General features: G+C 47.9%; 1 pseudogene; it reads left to right on the top strand.

Moving 5' to 3' along the window:
* Window positions 1-206: 206 nt before the first annotated feature.
* Window positions 207-24,490, top strand: LOC147710679 (uncharacterized; annotated as a pseudogene).
* The last annotated feature ends 139 nt before the right edge of the window (window positions 24,491-24,629 follow it).

The following is a 24,629-nucleotide window of genomic DNA, read 5'->3' as shown; positions in this document are numbered from 1 at the left end:
GTCTGACAAACTGACGTAGGTGCCGCAAAAGTGCCGCAAGTCAGCCTGACGCAACGTGCGTAAAAGTCACGTAAGGTCGTTTGCAACACGTAACGCCATTGCGGCGCCGGCGCAACACTGTAAACTGCTGGAAGCGTGAAAAGGTTGCAGGATAAGTGACGCAAATATCAATTGCGATAGCTGTGGACCACAGAAGACAAACACAAATGGAAGAAGTACATACCAGCAGCCAGGACCCCCAGGCAAATCCTGCTAGCAGAAGCCCAGATGTACAGGCTGAGGCTAAACGGAAACGGAAGTCAAATTTCAGCCATGAGGAAAATGAAATCCTGGTGGCAGAGGTCACCAAGTGCCAGCATCAGCTGTTTGTAAATTCAAAGCTGCCCCATGGCAAAAAAGAGGCAATATGGAGGCAAATTGTAATGAAAATAAATAGTGTGGCCCAGGCCAAGAGGACTGTCCTTGACTGCAAAAAAAGGTGGCATGATTGCAAGCGCCGCACAAAAGAAAAACTTGCGGCAAACCGCAAGGCAGCCCTTGGAACTGGAGGAGGCAGCCCAGCAGACCAGGAGGACCTGGATGAACTAGAGGAGCAGGTGGCACAAGTCATACCAGAAGAAATAGTAATAGGAATCTCCGGTCAGGACAGTGCCGCCAGAGAAACTGCAGAGCACACAAACAGGTAAGTACACATAAGTGCGCATATCTCTGTGATGGGTTATGGTGGTCATTGCAGCTATAAATTATTTTCTCTGTGCCACAATAGTCCTTGTATTAGTCCAGAATCACAATGACTATAATAGTAAGTCAGACACATATTTATATCTAGATTTCTAAATGACGCAAAATCAATCTGATGTCCATATCTGCTGGAGCAAACAAAATGGCCTTCATGTATGTAGGCTCTTGCACCACCACAATTATACAGTTGTGGAAGTACAAACTGAAGAGCTGATGGTGCTACGACCACTTAAAACATGTGCACAGGACCATCCATATGCCTACATGCATAACCTACAGACCAAAACTCAAAACTGGATGTCTGGATGTCATGCGTGACGTTGCCAAGAAGGTGCAAGTGGTGCCACATACTGTCTGCCTGTCCTTGTGGCGTGCCAGTGTGCATGGGTAGGTAGGGAACAATGGGTGGAGGACATGTGCAGCGGGGTCATCTATGTAAGTGTAGGCGAAGTGATGTGGACAAGGCACTCCATGACAACTCATTAGCTGTCCAGTATACATTTGTGAAGTGGATACATGATGGTGGTGGTGTTTTGTGGGCATGGTGAATCCGTGACAGTCACCATGAAGGCTGGATCACGTAAATAGGGGTGGGGGTGTGCTGTTGGATGTGGCTACTGTGGAGGATATGTGCCTGTCCATGTCTCCTGTGATGTGGCTTTGTGTTCACAAGAGCACTCTCATTTAAATGTGACAAATATCACCAAGGAGGTAATGGTTTCCTCAACATGGTGGTGTCTCTTGTGGAATTTGAGGACCAAGGTCATGATGTACTCATTGAGTTGGGGGTGTGTAAGCCTGATTTGCAATGGTGGCTACAATTGTATGAGAATATGTGCCCTGCTTGCCCATGGGGGCCTGAAAAGAAATGCAGCAAAGTGGATGTTGGCCTGCCTGGCCTGTCTATGTAAGTTGTGCAGTACCATGGTCACTGATGGGTCATTCAATTGCATGTTTAGACAGAGTGTCCTCCTAACCTGTCGGATATGACAATTACTCACCCTTAATGTGGGCTGTGTGGGAAATTAAGTAGCTGTCACTGAGGGTGATGGTGAACATAGATCCGCAACAAATGTATGTGTCTGTGAAGTAAGTGAGAAATGAAGAGTGAACAGCAATGTAGTGTCACGTTTCTGTGGTGTGCATGTGTAGTGCTTGCACATTGTGGAGGATGGACTTTAGCAGGTTGTGTGCAGTGTACTTTTGCTGGGTGGCACAAGGCACTATTGCCCTGTTGTGGAAGCATTTCTTCCCTGAGATTAGACTTGTGCGGGGTGCAAGATAAGCATACAGTCTTGCAAGATGGCTACTTAGTGTTTGTGTACACGGTGGATGTCCTGTATGTATGTGCTGCAGCGGAGGAGTGTGGAAGAGTCATGGTCTTGACTGATAAGTGTGTTCCAGTGGCAAATGGCTCTATATGCTTCCACTCATGGTTCTGGACGTCATGCCACATGTACACAACAACACAGGTATCACATTTAAATGTCAATTACAAGTAACCACAGGCAGTTATTTGCTATCACATTGTATGTGATATGAATGCATTGTGATGCATCTAGTGCAGTTACAGTACTTCATGCTTAGCTAATGTGTTCACCTGTGACATAGCAAAGTAAGTGATTTCCATTGACAACAAATATTAGATTGGCTGTCCTGTTCATAACTAATGTACATTAGTCTTATTATTTGTTTAATTGTCAAAAAACAAAACAGGACTCCCTTAGGGAGTATATTTGAAACTACAGTGTCCTACGGTCTCAAATGTAATAATTTTCTGTAATTTAATTTTTTTTAAATCACAAAAGTGTGTGTCAATGTAGATAAATAAGCCATTTTCATATTTTCTCACCTGCAAAATATTAAAATAGGGTGTCTTCTGAGGCAAAATGTCTAAATAGGGTCTCGTCTGGGCCAAATTATGATATTAGGTTTTTTTTGTGGCATACATATAAAATCAGAGTCCCTTTTGTTGTGATGTCTATGGTCAGATTTACATGCCCGTACGCCACATTTGCGACGCTGTTGTGTCTCTTTTGTTCCCCAAGCTTTGCTGGAGCTGCGTTGCTCTTGCAACGTGAGTCTTACAATGTGGCTCCTTTACGCCAGTAGATGCGTCACATAGCTGACTAGTCTTGCACCATGGTGTGCTGCAATGTTGGGGAAAGAGGTGTTGGCGTGACGCACAATAACTGCTGCATCCCTGCTGATATGCAGGGATGCGCCAGTTAATGTGAATTGACCCGCTAGTGTCCTTTTTGAGGAGTCATATGAATCTCATGCAACTGTTGTAATGTGTCACAAATGTTCCTTTTAGTGTTGGACATTTGATGATGGGAAACGTAATGCACAATGCTATCCTACCCAGCTCTCACTACACTCCTGTAATAAGAGACCTAGTGGTAAGCATCATATGTAAAAGCAATGGCAATGCAATGGTATGTCGGACAACAAACTGTAACATAATATTAGGCATAACTGGTCTTCCTGCTGCGCTTGCATGCACACATTCTGCAAGTGAGAAATGATGTAGGTGCACTGGACAGATGGCTGGAGGATAAATCCTGGAAATATACTGTAAGGGGCAGGGTTGTTTGGAGTATGTGTCACAGATCGTTTGACATCACATTATAGATTTTAAACATGAAACAAGGTCTGGAAAAGCGATATGTGTACACCTTTGACTATGAGTCTGGTTCAAGGGATAGTAAGCAGCCAGGCTCCCTCAAACAAGTGACTCAAGGCCTGCAATGTGGTGTTGCAATTGTCATGCACGTAGGGGCAGTGTGTTCTGGCAGTGGCCTGATGGGTGGCCATGTACTCCATACACGCTACAGTGTTGGCTGCATTGTGAACATTAAACTGCACCTGACTGTTTTGGCCAGACTGAGAGCACAAAGGAATAGACATTGTACACTTAAGTAGGCATATCACTGATTCCTGGCCCACATCTAAAGTACAGCAGGTCCAATGAGCATCCTACAAAAATACATAAAATCGCACCACCACATAGAACAATCACCATCATGGAATTTGTTTCAACGTCTACCAAATTTTCTAATTTATGGTCCAAATGTTGCTGCAAAATAAAATATTAACACCTGTGGAACACATTTCCATGGGCATCCTACACTACACATCACCCCTTCCACTTAAATGGACATCCACACAGTGGTGCAATGTGATGCATACTCACAAAGTTGGTTAATCTGCCAGCATGACATACAGCTAGGTGTAACAAAAGAGTCTTGGGTACAGCATTCCCTGCCAAGACAGCTGGGCAATTACATGAAGGAGATGCAACATGCCTCCCTAATGTGTGTTGTTTGAGTGGCAGTGCAACTTGAGTGCTAATCATGTCAGGTACAACACCCTCCACAGCGTATGCCAGTGTCCCACCCTGTTGGACAGGATGCAGATATGCGAAGGCCACCATTGCAAACTTGTTTGGTGTAGCAGAATAATGTACTGTTGCAGCATGGTATGCAATGTGTTTATCCCTAGGTATGCACTCCATACAACACGTAACATCCACAAAAACAACACCATGTTTGGGTGTACATCAATGCCTCACAGCACATCCCAGCAACAACACAGCACCACAGCACCACAGCATCCCATGTTGGATTAAAAATGGCAGACCGGCTTTGCCACCCCGAGTTGTGAAATAGTCAATGCCTACAATGTTTGGTATGGGGGCATGGCTACAGCCGAGCATGTCGGACGCGAACTAAGTGAGCTCCGTTAGCAACAACCCCTACAATACTGGCAATTATCCTGATTCTGGTTTGAAATACCACCCTTGGTACCTCTGACACGCAACGAAGCTGGAGACGGAGCGAGAGGTCCAGAAGAGCCTTCGGGTTCTACTGAGAACGGTTTGTCACCTGAGACGCGAGGGAGAGCCGCGTCCCAAAGTACTGCTGCATCGGACCGGAAGTGGTTGCCGGACGGCGTGACTGATCGAGCCTGGCCGGGTGTCACGGGGTAGAAGCCGGAGGCTGACGCCGGACCACTACCCATTGCCTGAAACTCCCCCCTGCAGAGTTAACGGGACCGCTGACTGAGATAACTGGGGCCGGCTCTCGGGAGCAGCGGAGAAGGGGATCGCGGCGCACGTACGACCGCTGCAAAAGGCGCTGCGGAGGGCGAACGGTGGCATTGGCCGCCCTGGTGACTTCACGGGACTCGAGATTGGCGGACTCCACGCCGGAGACCTGCGGGGTCGGCTTCAAGACGCTACTACCAGTTTAGCCGGGAGTCGAAGGACGAGGCCCGCCGGACACATCCTGAGCACGGCGAATCGGAGGAGGAGACCCGACTCGTCACGAGGGCAGGGGCAGGAGGAGGACTTGTGTGGCCGATAAGCTCCGACACGCCACACAGCAGGAGTCCATACTGGCTCAGTGACCCAAGGATAGACGGAGGAGGTGTTGTAACCCCCCCCCAGGCATGGAGGTGCCTATCACTGGATACTGAGAGGGGCTGGGATGGGACCAGTAGGCTGGCGGACGCCCCAGGTCGGAGTGGACACAGATTGTGGAACCGGGTAATAAGCGGGGCCCCTACAGAAGGAAGTGCACCAGGCAAAGGACCGCTGGGGCCCGATACGGTCCAGAGACACACTGGTTGCCACGTTACACGGGGGATCAGGTTGAACCACGGCCCGCTGACACACTCCGCCTGCGGGTCTCGGGCGACCTTGTGAAGGTGGATTCAGGACGCACTACACTGGAACCTAGGGTCATTATATTGCCAACGGAAGCGGCGGAGAACAGTAACTGAGACTCGCCATAGACCGGAGCACACCTCATGGCAAATAACATTCAGGCGCTACGGTAGCAGCCGCAGTCTCTTATTCCCAGGTCCACAGCAAAACGGGGTCGGATTGGGCGAACACATAGTAGATCCCACTGGTGACGGACATACCATTTACTCGCACCAACGGCGTGCCAGGTCCCTATTGGGAATAAGACTGAACTACACATTAGTCAAGCGTCACCGGAAAGGTTGGTGGAGGACGCCCAGAAGTAGCCAGTGTGGTAAAAACTGACGGTAGCAATTGGCCAAAACAGACTACGACAGCCGGACCCGGTCTCCAATGGGGCGGCTCGCTTCACCGGATCGGACGACCATATAGTGTCCACGAACGAAGAGATAATCCCTCCAACCGGGTTAAGTGCACAGGTTGCGAAGCTGGACCTTATCCTGACTGAAATTAGAGCATCTAGGGAGGCGCTAGAAGCTAGAATCAACACAATGTCGACGAGCCTCTCCCTACTGAAAGACGACCATAAAAAATTGGCGGAAAAAGTTGCGGAGAATAAACTTGCCCTGACCGACCTCATTCCACAACAGACTGAACATTCCACGCGTCTGGAGGTCTTGGAGAAGCAGCTTAAGGGTTTAAGAGACAGAGTGGACGATGCGGAGGGACGATCGCGCCGCAACAACATCCGCATCCTAGGCGTACCGGAACGAAGCGAAGGGGCCAATCCGACAAAGTTCGTAGAGGACTGGCTGAAGACAATAGTGGACCCTGCGGCCCTCACCCAGATGTATAGTGTCGAAAGAGCGCACAGTGTGCCACCAAGGCCGCCGAGGACAGGAGCGCTGCCAAGGCCGTTAATAGCACGCCTCCTACACTTCAAAGACAGGGATACAATTTTGAAAGCAGCAAGAGAGACCGGGGTGATAAAATATGACAATCAAACGATTTCGATATACCCGGACTTTACACAAGCAGTGCAGAAAGCCAGAGCGTCATTCTGGGGAGTGAAACGTGCTCTGAGAGAGCGCAACGTGAAATATGCACTATTTTTCCCAGCAAGACTTAAAATTATCCATGATGGTAAGTCCCATTTATTCAATGAGCCTGAAGAAGCGTCTGAATGGATTGAGGTGGCACTACCAACGCCCAGGTCGAGGAACAATTCCGCGGACATGCGGCACCGAAAGAAGTCTACACAAGGGGGCAACGACTCGGCCCAGGATGGGGAGCCAGAGGCGCGATCAGCGCAGGATGGGAATGTCCGGGCGGATGGAGGTGGGAACCCGGCGGCCTTGGTAACGCTTACGGCCACTGCACTGGCAGAACACGACATGAACCTTGATACGGTGTCGAACAGCCAAGACAGTTCAAGTACAATAGCATCGGACACGGACGCTAGTTTGCACCGGTCTCCACGCATAACAGCGCAGATGGCAGAGGACATGTGAAAAACGGCAATGCAGAGGCGAAGTGGTGATGTATATGTGACAGTGTGAGCTGTTGTGGAGGGTGGGAAAAGAAACCAGAGGGGGGAAATGTTGATAATGGGAAAATTCCACGGAGGACCTTGACTGTTAACAGTAGAGAAGAGAGCGGTCGAGAACACGCCCCCCCCAGGCGAAGGCATGACTGCACTCAGTTTATACCCCTGTTGGGTAGTAATGTTTGGTCCCGGCCAGTTGTGGGGTGGGGACCTCAAGGTTGGGGAGTTGCGCACAGGTATGGCACATGTCATGTACAATTTGTTGACACAAGCACGAGGGGCGGGGGCAATGTCTGAGAAAAAAGAGTTTCCAAGTAATGTCATTACCTAACTATTACCAGTTCTGCACCTGGAATGTGAGAGGTCTGGGGTCGATCCACAAAAGGCACAGAGTGAGGGCACAACTGAATAGGAGACAAACACAGATAGCGTATCTACAAGAAACACACCTGAATAGGGCGGAGGGGGGAGAAACTAGCCCGCAAATGGAAAGGCCAGCTGTACGCCACAGAATACTCAGCATTCTCGAGGGGAGCGGCGATCTGGATTAGGAACAATATACCGTTCACACCAGTGGAAAAAAGGATAGACAGAGATGGGCGTTATGTGTTTGTCTGGGGTACGCTAGATGGTACAAGTGTGGTGTTGGGCTGTGTGTACGCCCCCAATACAGAGCAATTGAGATTCTTCGAGAACATTAGCGGTGTGCTATCGGACTGGGTGGGACATCACTGGGTAATAGGAGAGGACTGCAACGCGGTTCTAGACACTGCACTGGACAGGTCGCACCCACCGCTGAATGCCACGGATAGTAATAAGCAAGCAGCAGCACTGTCACAATGGGCAAGCGGGTGGGCACTAGATGATGCATGGAGGACCCTCCACACAAACGACAGTGAATACACATTTTACTCCCCACCGCACAGGTTGCACACTAGGATAGACCGCATATTTTGCTCCAGGGCACTACGAGGGGCGATCACCTCAGTATCGCACATGGGAAAGACATTGTCAGACCATAACCCGGTAGAATTGTCTTTGCAGTGGGGGAGGATACCCACTCCGATTCCGACATGGCGCCTATCGCCGGGTCTTCTGGAAGACGCAGTGTTCAAATCCTCACTGCTAGATGCATGCACAACATACTTCACAGAGAACGAAAACACCGCCAGCAGCAGGCAAATAGAATGGGACGCCTTCACAGCAACTTTGCGCGGTGTAGTAATGGGCACTAAAGTGGGAATGTAGCGCCTAGTACTGGAGAAGTTAAGAGCAATGGAGGGGAGCCTAGCGGCACTTGAGGGCGAAGCTACAGGTACTGACGGAAACCTCATGCAGTTACAGGAAGCTCACATCCAGCACGCTGAATTGTTGGAAGAGCTAAGGTTAATAGATTATAGAGAATGCACGAATAGAGTACATGCGTAGGCTGACAAAGCTGGTGCGCTGCTGGCGCGCATGACACGCAATGCTCCGGACAACGTCCCTATCACCAAGGTGTATGACCGGAATGGTGATATAGTGCAGACCCAATTAGAGATAAATGAGACGTTCCGGAAATACTATGCAGACCTGTACGGTCCGCACGCGTCACTCTCGGAATGTGGTATTGGGTTCCCAAGGCCTACATGCTCCGAAGAAAACCCACTTACACCGAAAGAACTGTTGGCACGGAAACTGAAAAATGCAAAGAACAAGTTTGTTAAGACCCCATGGGGTGGTGGTACATTCCTACAGCACCCTTCGGTAATGCAAGAAGTATCACACCGAACATCGGTGTGACTTGCTCTTTTATACAATTTACAGGTAATAAAACAATGGGCGGAACAAAGTTACAAGCATTATGTACATATAAGGTCATCTTTGGAACACAGCCAGCTTATTGGAGGAGTTACAACTCTGCTGGTCAGTTTAGGCGGCACATTCCAGAGGGGTGACTGGTCAATGGGTACTGCGCATGTACGGGCTTGACCAGTACTAAAAATAGCCTGTTGCTGGGCAAACTCAAGTGGTCAATGGCACGGACAACGGACTAAAGGCCATGCTGGCCACGAGGCCGCTTATGATCTAAGATGGCCGCCGTAACACACAAAATGGCGTTTCCGAATATGGCCAAGTTAAACGGAAAACGTGTAGCACAGCTAAGCGCTAACTCGGCCATCGCCAAATTACGACAGACGACCCTTTTAGCGTTTAGCTGAAGCTACCTCATAGTGAACATAATCTGGGTGTTCATCTTCAATATCGATCAACATTATTTGGGTCACTTCTTTATGAAGCATCATTTTATCGTGAGCAAGAGCTCGTCTTGATGGTATACACGCCGATAGGCACATAGAACACAAAGCTGGACCACATTGAATACATAAGCATACACCAGACAGTATCCCTACAATGATACATAGAATTGTTAGCAACTTCCAACCCCAAGTGGTAAGCATTGACCAGAACCACCCTGAAAGAGTCCAAGTTCCATTATCCGGGTGTATTTCTGCAGCTATCTTATGCAGTTTCGAAATGGCATCATAAACAGATGGTGAATTGTCAGGTACATAGACACAACAGCTGCTTCCGATGATTCTACATGCCCCCCCACGATCAGCTAGAACTACATCTAGAACCATTCGGTTCTGGAGCGTAACGATCCTAGAAATCTGAAGTTCCTCAGTAATATTCCCCAACGCAATAGCAGTATCATTTGCTACAGCCTCAACTACACGGGTCAGTCGTCGTATCTTTCGACTATTCAAAGCAGCCCCAACAAAGGAAAACAGTCCCAAATTGAAATCCACATACTGTTGCAAAGCAGTGTCTGTCTGGTCAATGTCATCTAGAACAACAGCACGTTTAACACGATTCAGTACAAAATCATGATACAAAATATAATCATTATGGTACATTGGTGGGGCAATGAATACAGAAGGCAGTACAAAAGATACATAGCAAGTACCTAACCATCCCAACGGGAGCTGATGATAACCCTTCGTTCCACAAATAAAATACGTATTTCGTGATGCTACAAACGATATGCCATTCGGGCTGTCAAACGTGATTGTAATATTGCATTCGCTTTTCCCAACCGAGATTGTACCTTTATTACGTATACACAAATCAGCTTTTGTGGCAATAACATTTATAACATGTGAGCTGGAAACATTAATGTTACGTTGATTGCTGTAAACACGTGGGGCAGATACATTGTCGGGGCGATACTCTTCCCATTCAAATCGAGTACCCTCAGCTCGTGGATACCCATCCCGGTCGTGATAACATACTTTATTCAAACGGAAAAGCACCCCCCCTTTTGTTGGCCATCTCAAAGTGAAGAGAAGAGTGTACCAGGCATTGCAAGATCCATTATGTGAGAACGGGAGTGGAATGAGTGGAGTGCCCCCTTTCTTCTGGTGCCCGGGCAACATCCCACACACCCAGCAATTAGACGTATTTGTCATGTTATGTGTATGATGCAGGATCTGAATAAAGCTATTGTTCAAGTAAGTCTGTCGGTGCCGTTCTTCATGGTAAGGCAAGGTGAAGTGAAAATGTTCAGATGGAGCCGGGGTAGTCGGCAGCAAATGTTTACGTACAGGCACCACAAGTTCAACTACCCAGGCTATCACTGCTATCACCACAATCGTTAGGACAAAGAGGATGGCACCAAGTATTCGTTTATCCCGTGATGCAGAAGACGCCATAGTTCAATTATTGTTCAAAGTCTTAAAAGTTCAAAAGTTCACAAGCTCTCAAATGTACATATGTGTGTATTACACCTAAAAAGGAAAAATACGGTGCTGAGCTCCGAGGTAGCCGTTGTTTTCTTCTCCGGGGTCAAGACGGGTGTCACTACTCTTGGCAGAACTGATCCCCCCCCCTTGAGATTCCCGGTTTCGGTTTCACAAACCCCAGAGCGGTAACCAACCAGTCTCGAAAACCAAAAGAAATCTTCCTATCGTGGCCGCAGATTGTAGCGCTCTCGTCCAGAAACAGTGTGGTCCGGGAAGGCTCCCTCAGCTTCGGCCGATGTCACAGCTGGGCTCTTTTCTTTCTCCAAAATCTCTTGGAAGTCGGTCAACACAGCAGGATTCACCAGGTCAGGAGAGACACGACGGCAATGTGTTGAATGTATCCGCCGCTTCCTATTGGTCACTCGTACAGCTGTTCGAGTTGCAAGGAGGACCTGCTCGGGGCCTTTCCAACTCGGCTCCAAGCTGTTCGCCCTCTCAAACGACCGGATCATAACATGATCACCAGGGCGAAGATCATGGCCTTCTCCAGTAGAGTTGTCGGGGAGCGCTTCTCGAACCTGTTGATGAATAGAAAGCAAATCATTTGTTAATCGTGCCAAATAATCGTTCATCATTATACAAGGCACATCATGTATCAATCGCGGCTTAGGTACCCCCCAGATATTCATAGGCCTTCCAAACACCACTTCATATGGTGTGAGGCCTGTCCGAGAGTGGGGCACTGATCTAAGAGAGAGTAACGCTAGCGGTAAGGCATCCGGCCATTTCAATGACGTGGACGCCACGATCTTAGCCAGTTTTAGTTTCAACGTGGCATTATACCGCTCGACAAGACCTGCCGACTGAGGGTGGAACACAGCATGAAACTTCTGTTGGATCCCTAACCCCTTCAGCACATACTCCACAATTTTCCCGACAAAATGAGGCCCATTATCGCTCCATAAAAATTTGCAAACTCCAAAGCGAGGAAAATACTCCTTGAGCAACACCTTAGCTGTTGTTAAAGCTGTATTATCTTTCGTGGGGAAGGCTTCAACCCATTTTCTAAAAACGCACACCACCACTAAGACATACTTAAGGTTATTGCAGCGCTCAGGCTGGATGTAATCCATTTGAAGTACCTCGAATGGTGCAGAAGGTGGAACGAACCCTCCTTTCGGAGTATGGGTCCCCTTAGCAGGATTGTGCTGCAAACATATCAGACAGGTCTGCACTACTCTCTTGGCAGTGTTAGCAATCTCGGGATGCTCCCAAACTCGTGTTAACAATCGAGTAATTGCAAGAGCCCCCACGTGCGCCAACCCATGTGTCATCTGGACCATCGCTTGCAAGTAAGCTGCAGGCAATTTCCATTTCTCCATGTCCTTGCTTCTCCAACACCCTTCATCATCTAGCATCCCATCAGTTGCCCATGCCGCAAGTTCTGATTCAGTAGCTGATTTCTGAATGTCTAATATTTCCGCTCTAGCATCATTCCATCGCTCTGCTTGGGATTTTGTCACATACATGGGGGAGTCAGTTCGAGACATAGCCGTTTGTCTCGCTATGCTGTCCGCAAAGGCATTTCCTTGTCCCACTTCATCAGTGATCTTTTTATGGGCGCTACATTTTATTATCGCTACTTTCTTTGGGCAAAGCAACGCATTTAGGAGATCACGCACCAGTTCTCCGTGCATAATGAGTACTCCATGAGAAGTTAAAAACCCACGCTCTCTCCAGAGTAGACCGAAGTCATGTGCTACTCCGAAGGCGTACCGGCTATCTGTGTATATGTTCACACATAAACCAGCACTCAGTTCGCAGGCTCTTGTCAAGGCTATCAGCTCCGCTGCTTGAGCCGATTTCTGTGGTATTCTAGCCGTTTCCACCACTGTCTTAAGTGTCGTAATTGCATAGGCCGCGGAAGTCGTGCCATCTGGCAGCCTCAAACATGATCCATCAACCCACAGTTCCCCATCCACATCTGGAAGTGGCATATCCTGTAGGTCAACACGACCCTTTGTCTGTTCCTCGGTCAGGAAAACACAGTCATGATGTTTTTCTTCCTGACCCTCCTCGACCGGATAGGGCAATAAAGTGGCAGGGTTCAGAGTAGCACATCTTTTTAGTGTGATTTGTGGCGCCAACAGTGTAAGCTCATATCCTGTTAACCGTGCACTCGTGAGATATTGGGTCTTTGTTTGATTTAGCAAGGCATCTACTGCATGGGGAACTAACACCAACAATTTGTGCGATAACACTATTCCCTCACTCTGCCGTATCGCTACTGCTGTTGCTGCAACTGCTCGGAAACACCCAGGTAACCCTCGCGCTACAGGATCAAGAATAGCAGAAAAGTATGCACATGGCCTCTGCTTGTCCCCGTGTGTCTGCACTAATACTGATAACGCGCACCCATCTTTCTCGTGCACGTACAATGTGAAAATCTTCGTATAATCTGGTGTACCTAATACGGGTGCAGAGCAAAGGGCTTGTCTTAGTTGATCAAAAGCATTTTGACATTCATCTGTCCATTCAAGGGGCATTGGTGTAGTTTTGGACAGTAACGCTAACAAAGGCTTTATAATGTACGAAAACCCCATGATCCACTGCCTACAAAAGGACGTTAACCCTATGAAGGCGCGTACATCTCTCTGTGTGCGGGGGACTGGTGTATCTAAAATTGCCTGAATTCGATCTGATGTCAATGCACGCCCCTCCTTAGACAAAAGATGACCGAGGTAGGTCACCTTGGGTCTACAGTATTGTAGCTTTTTCTTAGAAACCTTGTGATTATTCTGCGCCAGAAAAGAAAGCAATGCAATCGTACTCTCCTCACATTGCGTGTAAGAATCTGCAGCAAGCAGAAGGTCATCCACATATTGGATGAGAACAACACCCCATTGCAACTCAAAGGAATCAAGCTGCCTTTTCAAAGCCTGGCTGTAGATACTCGGGCTCTCAGTGTAACCTTGGGGAACACGACAAAATCTATACGATTTATTATTTAACGTGAAGCCAAACAGATATCTGCTATCGGGATGGACAGGGATAGAAAAGAAAGCGTTTTTCAAATCAATTACACTAAAGGTCGTTGCCGTTGGTGGTACCAGTGTGAGCAAGGTCGTAATGTCGGACACCACCGGATATTGGGGAATGACAATTTTGTTGATCTCTCTCAAGTCAATAATAAAGCGATAGACTTTGTCGTCAGTATCTCTCTTAAGAATCGGAAGAATAGGGCTGTTACAAACATTATAAGGAACCTCCTCCACCACTCCTGCAGTTATCAAATCCTGAACAATGAGAGTCAGGGCAATTTCACCTTCCCTCGAAATCTTATACTGAGGCACCCGTGGCAGAGAGGCCCCCTCCTTAACAGTAATATGAATAGGTGGAATGCGCATCTCCCCCACATCCGTGTCTGAGGTCGCCCATAACGTGTTTGGGAGAGAGGCCAAAGCTGGAATGTCTAATATGGTATAGAACCTATTTGGGTCAGGGTAATTGTCATTCAGGATAACCCGCACTCCTTCAGGAGCGCACCGTATCGTTGCTCGAAAGTATTTAAGCAAATCGATGCCCAAAATATTATCTGGTGTATAGGGCGATAACAAAAATTGGCCAAAACTAAAAAATTTGTCACGACAGAGTGCAAGGGGTTTGGACAAAGGGCTAGGGGAGGGTGTGCCATCAAACCCTACACATGTTATCATTTCGCCAGACAGGGGAGCCCTCGGAACCAATTTCTTTGACAAAGCGCTACGAGTAGCTCCGGTGTCGACTAGGAATTGATCAGTAGAACCCAAAATGCCCGCTGTTACATATGGACCTTCCTGATCTACCGGCACTTCAATTGGTTCCGCACCCCATCCTACGCAGTCCTATGCATGCACATAATCCTGGTGCTCCACATTTTCACCCTCTGATATCTGATATTGGTTTCGTCTATCAAAAGTATTTCGTTCATCCTGGCTACGACCCCTCTGCTCAACCCTTCCACGATCACCTCCGCCACCTCTCGCCCTTGTATAACCGCCCCGCGACCTACCACCTCCTCGACCACGCTGACTACGTAGTTCACGAAGTACCGGACAATCCTCAGCCCAATGCCCAAACTCTTTACAATAAGCACATTGATCCTCCGCTATATCCGTACGACCATACGACGTATTTCCTCCACCTCGTCTACCTCTTTCATTCCCTCTACCCTGTGTTCCACGAACCTGTGCCAACATCACCTTCGTTTTCAATTCTTTCGCCTTTTTATCAAACCTTTCTTTAGCCTCCAACTCCTGCCACTCATAATACTGAGCCATAGTCAACAAAGACGCAGGGGTCGCCGTGGCCCAGGAACTTTCACTCGATTTCAATCGCTTTGCAATCTCCGGCAGGAGATTAGCCACGTACTTATCTACAAACAAATGCCGACCTGTATCATCTGTTAAAGATTGACCACTGTAATCGTGAAACGCCTCTTCGAAGCGTGTAAAGAAATCTGAAACCGTTTCATCTGGCTTTTGCTTACACGAAGCTAACATGGTCCAATCGATCTTTTTAGAAGGTACGAGCGTTTTTAATTTAATCAAAATGGCCGTTGGGAGGTCTAAAATCAACTGGCAAGGCTTGCATGCCGGTTTCCTCTCTAAATCAGCTTCATTTATCTCTTTCCATGTACCCCCAAGTATTGTTTCATCATTATTTTTACGGATTTGTCTCCACATGTCAGGCGGAAGTATTAACCCAAAAAACAGATCTATGTCAACAAGAGTCATCACACAAGACGAAATAGCCCCTTCCACCCCTTCATAGAACGCTGCCGGATTTTTACGAAGGTCAGGTAAAGAATTTTTCAATGCCATAACATCCGCTCTATTCCAAGGCGTATACACCCAGTTATATATAAAATACCCCTTCGCATCCTTTGACATTTTATCATCATCTGTACCTTCCCCTTTTGGTGGAACATACAAAGGTGCGGCTTCACGCATAGGCATAACATGCATTGCAGAACTCTTATCTGAACCCCGGAGAGAACACTCCTTAGATTGCCCATCAGATTCCGGCCCGGACTCCTTATTCCTTTTCCGCTCGTCCCGCAATCTGATAGCCTCATCTCGCAGCTGGATAAGTTGATTGTAAAAGGCATCGACATCTGCAAGAACAAATACACCTGCATCTAGATTCTCACGATGAACTGACACAGCCTTAGGTTCTAGCGTATCTGAAACTTTACGATATGAGGTAACAACTTCATCTGCCAAAGTAGCCAAAAAATACAGTAACTCCTGGTCTGTCCAAGTACCCCTTTCAGAAATAACTTCAGACTGAGTAACATACTTCGTGTTCACTCTACGAGCCCAACTACATAAATGTGCGGATCTCTCCGCAGAAAACCTGAGACCAGATACACCCTTCTTTCCCGACTTATCCTGTCCATCCTCGTCCGATTCTGCAGTTGGAGCCGTAGGCGAAACGTACGGAGGCGGTGATCGATCTAGCAATGAAAAATCATCAATTTCATTATTAAGGACAGGATAAAGCGGTCGACGAATAGGAAATTGACCAGTCGTTTGCAATTTATGTTCCCGTTCCTCCCTCTCTTTCTTTTCCTGCGCCTCTTTTTCCTCGAGCTGTAAAGCCTTATCCCGAGCAGCCTTACGCTGCTCTTTGTCCGCCAAGGCAACTTCACGCTTCATTCGCTCACGCACCGCTTTCTCCCACATTCGTACACAATCAAACATGTTCTGTCTAGACCTACGTTGAAACAAACATTGCTCCACAAACTGTACTTTGCGTAAATCGAACGACCCATGTAGAGGCCATTGCAATTCAGGATCTGATTTAGTATACTTATTCCATAATTTACTGTACATTATAGGTGGAAGGCCATATTTTATATACATGTCCCTATTTGGTGTTCCCTCTGGGGGAGCCGGCTGTGCTTCTGCTAACCTAATTGTGGTACCATTTCCAAGACAGCACATCCCTCGGAGTGTGCTTAAAACAGGCATGTTCAAAAGGTACCACGAAAGGGCGATACCGTAAAAAATGGCACTTACAGTACTTCACACAAACGTGCCGCTCAAAGGAAAAAAACAAAATTAGAGAAACATCTCTACATGCCTGCCTATGTGAAGTGCACTACACATATATTTTTCAAAGTTCACAAATTCACAAATGTTAGCTAACTCAAATCAAAGTCATAGGTCATAGGACTTCGGCAAGCGTCCGAGGACTACCTTACCGATCACAAATCATAGGACTTCAGTAAGCGTCCGCAGACTACCTTACCAATCACAAATCTTACCCAAAGCCTCAAAGGTCCAGTTTCCAACTGCCAAGGTCTTGTAATCGAATCAGCCAAACGGCACTTTATCCAGCAACATGGACGATCGAGGACTCAGTCGGAGACCGGCGCCACCTGGAAGGTCAGATCGGAAGGAAAGGAAAAAACACCGTGGGTGCCAAGACTCGGGTCACTCAGTGGCAGCGCGCGTCCATGGCGGGTATCCAGACCTTCGTCACGACCTCTCCTTCGGGCATCCGAGTCGCCGATGAGTCCCACCAGAGTCGCCAATTTGTGGTATTGGGTTCCCAAGGCCTACATGCTCCGAAGATAACCCACTTACACCGAAAGAACTGTTGGCACGGAAACTGAAAAATGCAAAGAACAAGTTTATTAAGACCCCATGGGGTGGTGGTACATTCCTACAGCACCCTTCGGTAATGCAAGAAGTATCACACCGAACATCGGTGTGACTTGCTCTTTTATACAATTTACAGGTAATAAAACAATGGTTGGAACAAAGTTACAAGCATTATGTACATATAAGGTCATCTTTGGAACACAGCCAGCTTATTGGAGGAGTTACAACTCTGCTGGTCAGTTTAGGCGGCACATTCCAGAGGGGTGACTGGTCAATGGGGACTGCGCATGTACGGGCTTGACCAGTACTAAAAATAGCCTGTTGCTGGGCAAACTCAAGTGGTCAATGGCACGGACAACGGACTAAAGGCCATGCTGGCCACGAGGCCGCTTATGATCTAAGATGGCCGCCGTAACACACAAAATGGCGTTTCCGAATATGGCCAAGTTAAATGGAAAACGTGTAGCACAGCTAAGCGCTAACTCGGCCATCGCCAAATTACGACAGGAACCGGAACTTGATTCCTTCTTGGCTGACATTTGTATTCCCCAACTGACAGATGCACAACAACAGATTCTTGCTAAACCCATCACTCTGGTGGAAGTTAGGCTGTCCATAAAAGCACTACCGAGGAATAAGGCACCGGGCTCGGATGGGCTGCCGGTGGAATTCTATTTGACATACATTGAGGTCCTGGCACCCCGCCTTCTAACCCTCTACAAAGAGGCGATGGAAGGTGGTAAACTCCCTGCGTCGACGCTCCAGGCACTGATAGTATCATTGTTGAAACCAGGTAGAGATGCGCTGTGCTTAGAGAATTACAGAACCCTATTGCTCCTCAACACGGATTATAAAATATTAAGCAACATCTTGGCAACTCGACTGTCACAATATATTCCTGATCTAATACATCCGGACCAGTGCGGATTTGTACCAGGTAGGAGCACTGCACTGAACCTGAGGAGACTGAACCAACTAATGGCCGGAGGGGAGGAAGGGGAGAATAATGAAGTGTGTATATCACTAGACCTTAAACAGGCATTTGACTCCCTGAGATGGGATTATATGCTAGCGGTATTGGGCAAATTTGGCGTTCCACAAGCATACACGAAATGGATCGCCCTATTATATCACATACCCACAGCACGAGTCAGGACTAATAGATGCATCTCAGCCCAACTTGACATTGCTATGGGAACGCGACAAGGATGTCCATTATCGCCCTTACTATTTATAATAGCCCTAGAACCCCTGATGATAAAAGTCCGCACCATGGCGCATACTATGGGGATAACCCAACTTAATACCCACCATATCATCTCTGCATATGCAGAAGACATTTTATTATTCCTGCGAAACATGACAGACCCATTGGAACCGATATCGGAGGTGTTTGAAGCGTTCAGAGAGATATCCGGTCTCCAGATTAACGCTTCTAAATCGTACGGGTATAGTTTTCGCAGGCCCATGATGGATACCCACATACAATTCGTCCCCTACCAATTCCAAATGGCTCCGGTAACATTCAAATACCTATGTATACAAATTTATAGAGATGAACAGGATCTATTCGAGGGCAACCTGGGTAGAGCCCTTAATGCGCTAAAACCACAAATCCGCTTTTGGAACACCTTACCATTGTTGGTCGCAGGCAGAGTGGCGATCTTGAAAATGGTGGTCCTGCCCAGACCGATATACTACTTCACGAATGTGCCAGTACTAGTACCCAGGGCCTTCTTTAAGCAACTGAATACACTGGTGACGGAATTGGTCTGGGGTACGGGCAGGAGACGCATAAGTCTAGCCAAACTGCAACTGCCGACGGACGGCGGAGGTTTGGGAGTGCCGGATATGATATCATATGGATACGCCTGCCAGCTCCAGTGGCTGGCTTACTGGCTGGCAGGTCGCAACTTGCACAAATTGACCATGTCAGAGGCAGATAGGAGCAGGGGGTCACATACACCGATTGTTGCTCCCCAAAGAGAAAATGCCACCGTCAGCCCCCCCCTTGCTTAAACTTGCAATACAGCAGTGGAGAGCAGCGTTAAGGTACATTGGCAATCAACAGGCTTATGCACCCACGATACCTCTACTGGGCATACCCTTAGGAACAGGAACACTCACAGAACGTAGGCTGAGTCCATGGCACGAGGCTGGAGTGACGCAGGTAGGGGACTTCTTTTCGGAGGGTAGACTTCTAACACATGCGGACTTTCTACAAATTCACCAGGCACCAAGGTCGATGTTTATATTACATGCACAAGTCACGCACTACATTTCCACACACTGGGCGAGAGATGGCATGGAACCGGAGGCGACGGCCCTACTCACTATGCAATACCTCATGGGGTCGGGCAGCCACTTGACAAAGTGGATCGCTAAGGGTATTAGAACAAGTAAAAATACCCCGCTGCACTGCCTTCGTACACGCTGGGAGGGAGATACAGGCGGAGGCATTAATGATAAAGACTGGGCGAGGATACTACAACTCCCCAAGAAAGTGTCATGAAACCCTAAGTTCAAATTCATTCAACTCATGATCATCCATAGAGCGTACCTAACGCCACAAAGGATACAGGCGATGTTCCCTGAGGCGTCCAATCAATGCCTCAGATGCCACTGTAATGATGCGGGTATGCTACACATGTTCTGGGACTGCCCCAAGTTGGGAGGTTACTGGGCCACAATTCACCACATCCTAGGGGAGGTTGCCCCGGATAGACCCTATGAGTCGGTACTATACACCATACTGGGGCTGGGACACAAAGAGAAGAAAAGGAGTGTGGCCACCAGATTCGTAGACCTAGCACTGATACTAGCGAAGAGGATGATAGCAATGAAATGGAAGTCAGTGAAACCACCGAGTGTGGTATCTTGGAGTAATGAGGTGGTGAGATGGGGTAAGGCGGAGGGCCTGGAGCTACAAAGGGAGGAGCGAAGAGGTCTACACAAACTACCGATTTCTTTAGACTGGGGCATGATGGTAGAATTTGAAAGGGGTACGGAGATGCACATCCAGTGAATGCACGTGTTGATGATGAATGTGATGGAGGATGGTGGGTGCACGAGGGGACCCAAACGTGGGAGGTAGAGCATAACTCGCAGGAAACCACATACATGGAGTACAGGTTGCAGGCCTGGGACTGGTAGTATTTTACAGTACCATGGTACAGAAATGATGGCGGGACGAATGGACATTATGTCACGGACTACTGCAGAATGGAGATTGCTCATAAACACAACGCCCTATGTTACATGGAAGTGCCAGGGGCGGGAGGGAGAGGGAGTTTAATTACCGCAAAGTTATGAAAAGGAATATCCGATAGTAATCATGAGATCAAGGAGAGGGACACTGATAAAGAGGGAAAAAGAGAAAAATTATATTGTTGTTGGTAAAATTGTAATGGAGGCGTGCATTATTAAGCGAATACCTGTAGAAGACATGTATATACGCTTAAGTGTGCCCTTGATATGACAATAAAAATATATATTTTTTAAATACAATGTTTGGTATGCCATTGTGTAGTAAGAGTGTACAATGAAATGACATGCACACTGGTATTGCTCATCAAATAGCATGTACTCCGTAGTGTAGACCAGATATCTTCCTTTGACTTTGTGTCTGTATGGGCATGGCATTTGGGGGATCAGTGGTAACTGTTGCTCGATGAGGTGTTGGGTCCTGGGTAGTCCATTCAGCACAATAACCAATGTCAGTTACCTTGTCATCATTGTAGGTTGACTCCTACGATCATTCACAAAATGGGTTTGACATAAGAGATTGTGTTGAGTAATGTCATACAATTTGTTGCAAATCTGTTTTGTATTCAGTCATTGCTTGACTACAATGTAATGACCAATGTGTACAAAGCAGTGTGTCTGTCAGTCTCAATTGCAGACAACTGTAAATCCTGTCTTGTCAGAAAATAATCTGACAACGTCACAAACAGTGTGTCCTTTGCCGGTGATATGCTGGCACACAACAAACTTCAGATAAATAGGGTGTGTGATACTTTGAGTGAGTACCTGTACCCATGGGCCGTAATGTTCACAAATTGTACAATGATACATCTCAATTGTTTGTTTTAAAAGGAGCCGAACACCCTGTAATCACACACCAAATTACAATTGCAGTGTTGGACAATGAGTGCACATGTCATGGCTCTGATTAAACATTTCTACAATTAAACCTGCTAATACTACTAACAGATTTGCACATTTTTTTCACAGTGGATGCTGCATCAACTGCACAACAACTGAATGACAACAATGTATTGGATGATATGGATGACAATCCTCCCACCATTGATACTGACACACTTGAGGTGGAAAGAACCACCATACGGTCACCCACACCCCCTCCACAGTGTGACAACGATGTGGTTGATGCTGAAGTCGAAACTCTACCACCACCACCACCTGTACCTTCCTCAACAAACATGATTAATGAGTGGCACAACACACAACATGAGTTCCAAAGAACTGCTGTAAGTGTACAGCGGGAACACCTCAGTGAGGTACATGTGGCATTGCCAAGTATTGCTGCCATCATGCGATCCATACTACCAAGCATCAATCCAGATTTGGCAAACATTGTCACTGATGAAGTCACCTCCACACAAACACCAGGATTAGCTCAATCTTTGTCAAACATTTCCAATATCATGAGTGAGAGGCATGTCCAAATGCCACCACAAAATGCCAACAGGGATATAGCCCAGCACCTCCAAGATATTGTGAACCAAATGAGAGACATGCAGCAACGGCAAGACCTCTTCCTGTCAGCCACGACAGCCTTCCATGCAGACTTGCTGACGGTCATCAAAAACCAGCAAATGGGAGGAGCCTAGCCAGCAACCGTGATGGCCGCCTGAGCCCTCGGCTCCGTCGATCCGTCTGCTTCCCTCCCGGGCCGCCTCTTCTCCTGCATGCCATCCTGTGACTGCTATGCGGCATCGGGACCGGGAGGTGAAGCTGATTTCAGGGATGTGCTTCTTGACGATTTCCCTGCATTGGGAGTGACGGGACGCCCTGATCGCCTGCCGGTGCTTGAAGAAGGGGATCGATCCTTTGTTCTCGATCGTGCCCAGCCGGACAACAACAACAGCGGCCATTGGGGGCAGGGCGAGGCGGCTGGCGAGACAAGGCAGGAATCCGGGACCTTCGGCTACAGCGCAACAATTTCCTTCGAGACTTGCATGCTTTCACGGCTTTATTGTCGTGACTGCTACAATTGTATCCCTCCCCTTTGATTGTCCCGCGGCTTTCCTTGTCTTCAAGTGGAGTCGGAGGGGGCCATTTTTGGGCGGAGTGGCTAGCGCTTGTGCTTGCTGAGCTGATCTGTCCTGAGGGCGCCTGAAACGACCGACTCGGATTCACCACTGCACGCAACGCTACAATGGAAGAGGCTGCCTTGGTTCCCGTGCCCTGGCTGTGTATGTCGGGGAGCCGAGTTGATAACCGGCTGTTGGGGTATGATACCGGTGCGCGGAATCGCAGGCTGCCACAAGCAGGCGAGCCCTGTGTGCTGGGGACTGCAGAACCCTCCTCTCCCGAGGCGCCCCTAAATATCGGCGATGTGATGAGGGCCTTGACCGGTTTGCGGGATGCTTTGGTTAGCACTGCCCGGGACCTGGAGGGCCGATTGGACGACCTTCTGCCTCCGCTTTCCCCGACTAGCCGAACTGGCATTTGCGTGCAAGGCGCTTCGCCACACCCTGGGCTCAAATATTGCTACCTGCCTCTTTTGAGACACGATGGGGCGCTGGGGGAGATGGAGCCGATCGTCACCGCGACATTGCCGGTCACAGTGATGGAAAACAATGAGAGTCCTTCACCTGTCCTGTTGCTTGGGGATCGCTCTTGGACGCCATGTTTGCTACCTACACTGGGACTTCTTGGCATTGCTGGTACTCTTCTTCTGGGTATGCTGCTTCTGCTTGGTTTGACTGCCTTCGGAGGACTGCTGCTTTGTGATGGCCTGTGCTGTACCTTAATGGATCGCAATGCCCTGAGTTGGATGTATGTTGGTGGACGGTGTTCTGACCCATCTAGGTTGCCCTGGCGGCTTCTCCTGGTCCGTGTGGCTCCATCGTTTCTGCACCTCACTGGCACGCTGGATCGTAAGGGACAAGGTTGACTCTGCTTTTCCCCTTCCTAATTGCTGTTGCTTGCATTACCAAGACTGCTATGGATGGATGGGGCGGCTGGACGTTGGCTGAGAATTGATTAGGGGTCGGGGGTGAGGTGGCCGATAATCATCTTGGGACTGTTTCGGGTGCACATGGTTGGCCCTCCTCCGGTAATACGTGTTTTCCTTTTCTTTCTTTTCTCTCTTCTTTATTTCGGGTACTCTTTTGGGGCGACAGACACACTGCTAGGGGGGGGATAGGCCGTAGCCTCTGCATGCGTGTAGGGTGGGGGGGATATTACTTTGTCCGTTTTGGTTTCTATGGGCCTTATTTTTCTTCTTTCTGTATTCTTTACTTTCCCTTTTTCCTTGGGTCAATGGCGTTAGTTATAAGGGGGTGGGTAGCACCTGGCGCACTACGAACTCTGCGATTGTCAATCCTTCTGTACTGTTTTGGGGGCGCCATTTTGAAGTTGTCTCCATGCTTGCTGTATCTCTGTGCTACGAGTTGCTCACTTTAGATCTGGTTGATATGTTTGGTCCTTGATCCTTTCTAGTCACTACAGTTATTATTCTTCATAAAAAAAAACTTTTAAAATAAACCTTCACGTCTCCTGCTCCCCGGTAGTATGTACTTCTCCAGTGTAACTCAAGTCAATTGTAACTCGTTTGTATGACTACTGAGGTGACGTATTGATTGCTGCTGTGCTCCAAACGTTGTCGAGGCCGGCCGGATGGTTGTAGGCCCGTATTTGTTTTATGACTTTGCGCAATAAAGGTTTTCAAAAATTAAAAAAAAAAAAAAAACAGCAAATGATCCTGAATGAACAAAGGGATAACTTCAACTCGACGGAACATGTGTACCCTCAAACATCCTCTGCCACTGCTGGTGGTAGCAGTAGCACAACATGCCCTGCACCTACTCAACAAAGTGAAGCCTCCGAGGATGATTTTGCTATAAAAATACAAAGGAAGAGTGGTCAGTAACTTACAATTTCACACAGGTGTCATTGGACAACACACTAAACATTTCACAGAGGAGAACAATGTCCGACATCCAACACCTGTCTCAACAAAAGTGTCACACAACAAAATTGTTGGCATGAAACACTAAACCAATACACAT

This window comes from Lissotriton vulgaris, chromosome 5 (genome assembly GCF_964263255.1).
Source record: "Lissotriton vulgaris chromosome 5, aLisVul1.2, whole genome shotgun sequence".
In the NCBI taxonomy this organism is placed as follows: domain Eukaryota; kingdom Metazoa; phylum Chordata; class Amphibia; order Caudata; family Salamandridae; genus Lissotriton; species Lissotriton vulgaris.
The sequence above is the reverse complement of the archived record's forward strand: the minus strand, read 5'-3'. Positions and strand labels throughout refer to the sequence as shown.